General features: G+C 45.2%; 1 long non-coding RNA gene across 1 annotated transcript; it reads right to left on the bottom strand.

Moving 5' to 3' along the window:
• Nucleotides 1-1,340: 1,340 nt before the first annotated feature.
• LOC104986354 lies at nucleotides 1,341-3,565 on the bottom strand. The gene is made up of 3 exons (XR_825026.1): nucleotides 2,326-3,565; nucleotides 1,759-2,162; nucleotides 1,341-1,443 (listed from the first exon to the last, which is right to left on the bottom strand). It is a non-coding gene; the product is annotated as an uncharacterized LOC104986354 (long non-coding RNA).
• Between the last annotated feature and the right edge of the window lie 4,221 nt (nucleotides 3,566-7,786).

A 7,786-nucleotide genomic window follows, 5' to 3' on the forward strand; every position in this document is an offset into this window, starting at 1 on the left:
ATCTCTTTAAGAATTTTCCACAGTTTGTGGTGATCCACACAGTCAAAGGCTTTGGCATAGTCAATAAAGCAGATGTTTTTCTGGAACTCTCTTGCTTTTTCAATGATCCAGCAGGTGTTGGCAATTTGATCTCTGGTCCTCTGCCTTTTCTATGCATGAGCATCTGGAAGCTCACAGTTCACGTATTGTTGAGGCCTGGCTGGAGAATTTTGAGCATTACTTTACTAGCGTGTGAGATGAGTGCAATTGTGAGGTACTTTGGGCATTCTTTGGCATTGCCTTTCTTAGCGATTGAAATGAAAACTGACCTTTTCCAGTTCTGTGTCCACTGCTGAGTTTTCCAAATTTGCTGACATATTGAATGCAGCACTTTCACAGCATCATCTTTTAGGATTTGGAATAGCTCAACTGGAATTCCCTCACCTCCACTAGCTTTGTTCATAGTGATGCTTCCTAAGGCCCACTTGACTTCACATTTCAGGATGCCTGGCTCTAGGTGAGTGATCACACCATCGTGATTATCTGGGTCATGAAGATCTTTTTTGTAGTTCTTCTGTGTATTTCTGAAATTCTCACAAAGACCACCATTCTAGTCGCCAAGTCCAGAGGAAGAGACACCTCAGACACACACTGCTGGGACCAGGGACCTGAGACCCTTTGTTGCAGTGCTTATACCTGGACAAGTGTCTCCTCAAGCAACAAAATACAAACTATAAGAGACTAAAAATAACTGTGTACATGCACAGTTGGGGCAAATTATGAAAAACAAGATACAAAAATGCCGAAACCCAGCTGCTACATCTGAGGTGTCAAGAGCAAAAATCAGGGTATTGTGCATAGTCCCTGCACACAGCACCACCAAGGTGGGTGAGCAGACCACCCAAGCCACCCCTCTGATCTGACCCATGAACCTACCCCTACCCTCACCCCATTTAAGGGACCAGCTTGCCCTCCTTCAGGGAGTGAGCAAGGGAACCTGTTTCTTGTTTTTGCTCCCTCTTGTTGCAGCACAAGTCCCAGTAAAACTTTGCCTGAATTTCTCATCTGGCCTCTTTATCAGTTGCTATAGATGACACAGTCCAGGAACCCGTCAGTAACTCAGCTGCATGTGACCTCACATACATACCCAGACGCCTGCTCACATATCCCCAACCCTTGACTGGTGACATAATTGGTGGGGCCCAATGCAAAGTGGAGCCTGGTGGGCTGCAGTCCATGGGGTCGCGAAGAGTCGGACACGACTGAGCAACTTCACTTCCACTTTTCACTTTCATGCATTGGAGAAGGAAATGGCAACCCACTCCAATGTTCTTGCCTGGAGAATCCCAGGGACAGCGGAGCCTGGTGGGCTGCCGTCCATGGGGTCGCACAGAGTCAGACATGACTGAAGTGACTTAGCAGCAGCAGGAGCAATGCAAAGTGGCCCCCTTGTTTAAAAAGTTACTAAGAAAATTTAAAAAGAAAAATAAAATTAGTAAGAATTCCAAGCATTAAACCACAAGGGAGGCCCTTCTGAGTGCAGGGCCCTGTTGGGCTGCATAAGTCTCACACCTGGGAAGCTGGCTGCATGCCTAGACCCACCACCGCCGAGGCACACACACCTCTCCCTCCAGAAACACAGAAGAGCACCGGTGCCTGGGTTGTTGAGCTTCACACTGAGCCAGCGCCCCTCCCAGCTGGGTAGGTCCAGCCGCCCTTCATCTGGGCTGCATAGTTCTCCTACCCTTCCTACTCCACACAACTCCCCCCTGCACTTACCACTCTGCCTGCGGGCTTGGGGGTGAATGATAGGAGGGCAAAGCCAGCTCCTCTACCCATGCTGTGTGCCGGCCTGCAAGGGCACGGCTGATGTTGAAATGCCAGTAACAATAATACCTAACACTTGTTAAACATTTACCATGTGCTAGGCACTTCTAACACTTTATATTCACTCATTTAGTCCTCACAATTTGATGAGAGGTACGGTCATGTATCACCATTTTACATATAAGGCAATTCAGGCACAGAAAAGTTGAGTCACCTATCTGAGATCACTCAGCTAGTAAGGGTGCTGAGATTTTAGCCCAGGCTGTCTGCTCCAGAGAGCCTTCTCTGTCAGTGGTTGCCATGGTGCTGGACCAGGAATGTACCAGGCACTGTGGACCCAGGGCTCTTGGGGCCTCCTGTGAAATGAAGAAAAAAGATGATTATGATGTAGCATCACCTTGACTGGGATCCATGGACAACCCCGGAAGCCCCGTGATGGTCACCAGGTTGCAGACACATAGAGATGACTGTCCTTATTCCAAGCTCACTATATAGAAGATGCCTGAGCTAGAGACTTACTCCTTTTCAAAATCTTGTTGCAAAGAAAAACATCATACATGTAATGAAGGCATTTTCACCGACAGTGGTGTCAGTTACATGCTTGGATCGTAGACCCCACGTGGCGGCCAATTAATCTAGAAGACTTTCTCACGAACTGGAATGAAGGGAAACCCGCCCTGCCAGTGAGTCCTGGGCATCCAACTGGCCTCCTTAAATATCACTTAGGAGTCTGCACAGCCCCTGCTCACGCTCCCCACTCAGTGTGGCCCTTGAGGCCCGGTCTGAAGCCTTGGCCCCGCCCATCCGTACCCCTGACCTTGACTGATTGGTCCAGGAATGCCTACACGCTCCAAGCCACCCAATCAGATCCTTTGAGAATTGTGGACCCGCCTGTCAATCCACTCAGGATGATCTCTGACTTAAGAACAGGTAAACTTGTAGACTACACCAGCTGCTTTCACCTTCACTGCTGTTTGCACAAAAGAAAAGATGCAGGAAGCTGTGTACAGGGGCAGAGAGGGATGAAGTAGCCTCCAAGGGATGAGTGGAGGGAAAGGGGAGCTGCCCCTTCTGCTAATGACCGCTTCCTCCCCTACGTTCATCCTTAGGATAACTCTTGCTGTCGTGTGAGTTAGCTTGAGAAATGGCTGTTACGTGCAGCCACATAGCCTTATTTAAGTTTAAACTGGAAAACGGCAAAGTACCACAAAGCCCCTGAACGTGTTGGTCTTATAGTCGTTGTTGAAGAGGACAGATCCCAAAGCCACAGAGCTACCCTATGTCCTGGGAGTGTCCCCAGTGGAAGCATGAAGTCATCTGTCTTTTGTCTTGAAAATGCTTCCCATTGTGGAGAGGGCTTCCCCAAGTGGAAATGAAGCCGAGTTCCTTTATCGAGTTTATGATTAATCTCTGTCCAAAACTTTATTCCCTTTCTTGTTCCCTCTGACGTCAATCCTGTGCTAATTGAACACTCATCAACCAGAGTCAGATGACTAAAACTGCTGTAGTCAATAACATTTTGTTAATGTACTACAGTTGTCATTACAAGATATGCTCATTAATGTACAAATTTAGGTTGTTTTTCCAGGGTAAGATGAGTCAACTGACCCCTACCTCCACCCCAGCTGTGGACCACCTGGTCAAATAATCATAAACTAGAGACATCTTGACTTCCGAAACTACAATTAAGAAATGCTACAGAACCGTCACTGAAAGTGAAAGTCGCTCAGTCATGTCTGACTCTGCGATCTCATGGACTATACAGTCTATGGAATTCTCCAGGCTAGAACAGTAGAGTGGGTAGCCTTTCCCTTTACAGAGGATCGTCCCAACCCAGAAATCCAATCCAGGTCTCCCACATTGGAGGTGGATTCTTTACCAGCTGAGGCACAAAGAACCTTCACTGGGCAATGATTAATCCCAGCCTCTTTGTTCTTCCGCTTTAAAAAGAATCCCTAACTCAAAGACCATGTTGGGGTGGATCTGAGTCTTGTCTCTCCCTCCTTCTTGATGCCCTGAAATAAACCCTTACTTTGCTGCAAACTTCCTCTGTCAGAGTTTGTCTTTCTGCATTGCTAGCACACCAGCCCTTTGCTCAGTTTCAGAAATGTGCTTTGCAAAGGATTTTATTAAACTTGGGCTGTCCAAGGGTGTGCCAGCACATATTTGACAACTGATTCTTCAGAAATCCAAGTGTATACATTATATACATATACACATATGTTTGTTATAAATTTTACTGATAAAATGGATGTGCAGAACATAATGTACAAATAGCACAATGTAGGAACTCTTGATTGTAAATTCCATGTAGTCAATTGATTCTCCAGGTTTTCATTTTTGCTGAACTTTTTTTTTTTAACTTTACAATATTGTATTGGTTTTGCCATATATCCACATGAATCCACCACAGGTATACACGTGTTCCCCATTCTGAACCCTCCTCCTTCATCCCTCCCCATACCATCCCTCTGGGTTGTCCCAGTGCACCAGCCCCAAGCATCCAGTATCGTGCATCGAACCTGGACTAGCAACTCATTTCATATATGATATTATACAAGTTTCAATGCCATTCTCCCAAATCATCCCACCCTCTCCCTCTCCACAGAGTCTGAAAGACTGTTCTATACATCAGTGTCTCTTTTTCTGTCTCGTATACAGGGTTATTGTTACCATCTTTCTAAATTCTATATATATGCGTTAGTATACTGTATTGGTGTTTTTCTTTCTGGCTTACTTCACTCTGTATAATAGGCTCCAGTTTCATCCACCTCATTAGAACTGATTCAAATGTATTCTTTTTAATGGCTGAGTAATACTCCATTGTATATATGTACCACAATTGTGGAAAGAAACCAATTCTTTCTTACCCATTCATCTGTTGATGGACATCTAGATTGCTTCCATCTGGGTTGGTCCTAATTCTCCTCCAGTTTCAACTAAGGGACATACTCGAGCTGGCTTTTGTGGAGGGGGGTGCTCCTGGATATGGGGGCACATTTGGGTATGAGGAAGGAGCACTAGGCAACTCGGGACCTGTGGGAGGTGAGCCTTCACGAGGGGGTTCCTTTTCTTGGTTGCCTGTGCCTAACACCATTTGCCTAGTGGGCTCACTTTTAGGGCATACAACAATCCCATACTTAAGACAGAGTTCCTTCATATCTCTTAGTCGGAAGAAAATTTGGACATAGGGGATCTCTGTCCATTTCCCTTGTCTTTTGCAGAATAATTCTAATTGCAGGATGGTATTGTAATTTAAAGTTCCATCCTCAGACCAGTGTTCCTTGTCCCCCAGTGGATACTGTGGCCACACAGTGGCACAAAAGAATTTCAAACGACTTCTCCTTAGAGCTAGAGAGTCGAACAGCTTCCAGTTATCAAGGATGCATCTCAAGGGCGTCTGCTGGGAAGTGGATTGGTTATTTCCCATCTTAACGGGAGGTCTTCTGGAATCTGAGACTGGGCCATGTGAGCTTTCTGCTGAGTTCGTTTTTCGCCGTCCTGGTTTCCAGCATGATGGGCCTTCCCCTGTGCTGGGTTTCTTCGCCTTCTGCTTCTAGCGCGGGAGCTTTGCTGAGTTGGGCTCCTGCTGTGCTTGGCCTCTTCCGTGCAGAGGTTGTTTCAGCCAGGTTAAATCCGAGTCACGGCACCATAGATGTCATGCGAGTGTATGTTCCTCGGTTCTTTCTCTCATCACAACAAAGAATTGGAGCGACAGACATTAAAGTCCTCGGCACGTCACAGCTCTCGGGTCTTGGACAAACCGTGTTATAGCTCTTAGGCAAATCAGTGTTACAGCTCTATTTTATTTAGAAGATAGCAGGAGAATCCATTCTCGAAGTGTGAGGGCATGCCAACCCAAAGACTTGAAGAGAAGAGAGTGGAGGAGTGCGCGGGGAGGGAGAGAGAGAGTGAGAGTGAGACACAGAGAGAGAGAGAGAGAGCCCACGCATGAGGAAGAGAGAGAGAGCTGAACTCTTGTATGTCTAGTTAATCTGTGGTTGCAATTCAACCACAGTTTGAAATGGAGTTGCATTTTAGTCTGCGGGGCTAACTGTCCTCCCAATAAATTTATTGTCATTAAATCTGATATGTGATCTACTGTTACGCTACTCTCTCTCAGTCCCCTCTAAATACATTCATTAAACTGAGACCTCTTTCAGCTTCAGCACTTTTGTTAATATTTTGCCCATCACTTTCTTTAATCCAGAAAGTCAACAAAACAGCAAATCAAGTCCCAATTTATAACATTTGCCAATTCCCACTGTGGCCAATTTCAAGTTACCAATGTAATGAATCACCAAGCTGACTTGGAAAGAGGTGTGCGGAAGTACATCTTTATGCCAGAGTTCCGCTATTTAGCTACAGTGGATGCAGATAACCTTAAAAGCATAGTAAAGTGTAGTAAAATCATTAGGAAGTCATGAGTTTTGAGTATTACCTTTATTTTAACATTTCTTCTTTTTAACTGAATTGTAGTTGATTTACCATGTGTTAATTTCTTCCATGCTGCAAAGTGATTCAATTATATATATTCTTGTTCATTCTGGTATATCCCAGGATATTGAATATAGCTCCCTTTGCTATACAAAAGGACCTTGTTGTTTATCTGTATTTTAATATCTCTTAATTGTAAATTCATATCATTTAATTTTTTAAGACAATGACTCTTCAACAACCTGAAATTGCAGAATTCCCAAAACTCTAGCAGCTGACTCCTGTGAGCTGGTGTGAGCCAGCTGGGTGTGCTGCTTTTCTTGTCGCATCCAAACACATCCCATGGGACATTGCCAATAAAAGAGGCCCCATGACTAGAGAGACTGTGGTGAAGCTGGAAAATCTGAGCTGGCTTGTGCCTTGGAGCAGAGGAAGAAACTTGAAGCGATGACTCTGTCAAATTCAAGGCCACATAGACACAGCCAGTTTGGCTTGGCCATTTTGAGTCCTTCATATCAAAATATGAGGTTTCTCTTTTATTATTAAGGCTCACCAGACATCTCTGACCCTTGACCTCAGCCCCTCTCTGCATCCCACTCTGTGTCTGAGACTCACTTCATTTGTCACAGTCTGTTGATATCTATTTTCAACTTAGGCACCCAGAGAAGAAGCCCTTTTTGTTAGATTTTTCTGTCTCCATCAACAACTTGCTTGTCCCTCTTTCCCAGGTAAAAGCAGAATTTTCACTAAGATCACTATCTTTGCACAAGCCAATGTGAGAGGAAAAATTGTTTAATTTTAGAAGAATTCAGCACCTGTTTTACTCATCCTCACCTTTCAAAACCCTACTCACATGTTACCTCCCTTCTGATGTTTCATTTTCCAACACTGCTATGGCTATGACTTGTCCATAATCTTATCGTCCCTGTTCAGACAAGAGTGCGAATGTTTGTTTACTAATCAGTGCCCCTGACTTGGCTGTGAATTTTTCCTCAAGCACAAGGATTGTGTCTGTTTTGTATGCTATCGTATGACCAGTGACCAGTACAGGGTCTGGTCCTAGGTGTGGGTTTTTTCAGTAAATATAAAACCTGAATATATATTCAATGCCATGTGACCCTCTATAAGCCCTGGGGGATAATTTTGACCTAGTCCTTCCTTCAAGGAAGCTCTCCTTGCGGCCCCTTGCACCTCCTCTTAATCTCCCTAAACACATATTTCCCACTTAGATCCCTAAATGTCAGAGCCAGAGAGGTCCTGAGACCATGTGGTCCCATCAGCTTGTTGTGCAGATGGGGAAACTGAAACCCAGGGAAGTGCAGGCAATTGCCTGAGCTCACATGGCTCATTAAGAGTTTCCCAGGTGGTGCTGGTGCTAAAGAACCCGCCTGCCAATGCAGGAGACATAAGAGAAACGGGTTCAGTAGAGTTCAATCCCTGGGTGAGGAAAACCCCCTGGAAGAGGGCATGGCAACCCACAGCAGTATTCTAGCTTGGAGAATCCCAGGGACAGAGGAGCCTGGTGGGCTATGGTCCATAGGAT

The sequence above is a fragment of the Bison bison genome, unplaced genomic scaffold, assembly GCF_000754665.1.
Source record: "Bison bison bison isolate TAMUID 2011002044 unplaced genomic scaffold, Bison_UMD1.0 scf7180017864068, whole genome shotgun sequence".
NCBI classification, from domain to species: domain Eukaryota; kingdom Metazoa; phylum Chordata; class Mammalia; order Artiodactyla; family Bovidae; genus Bison; species Bison bison.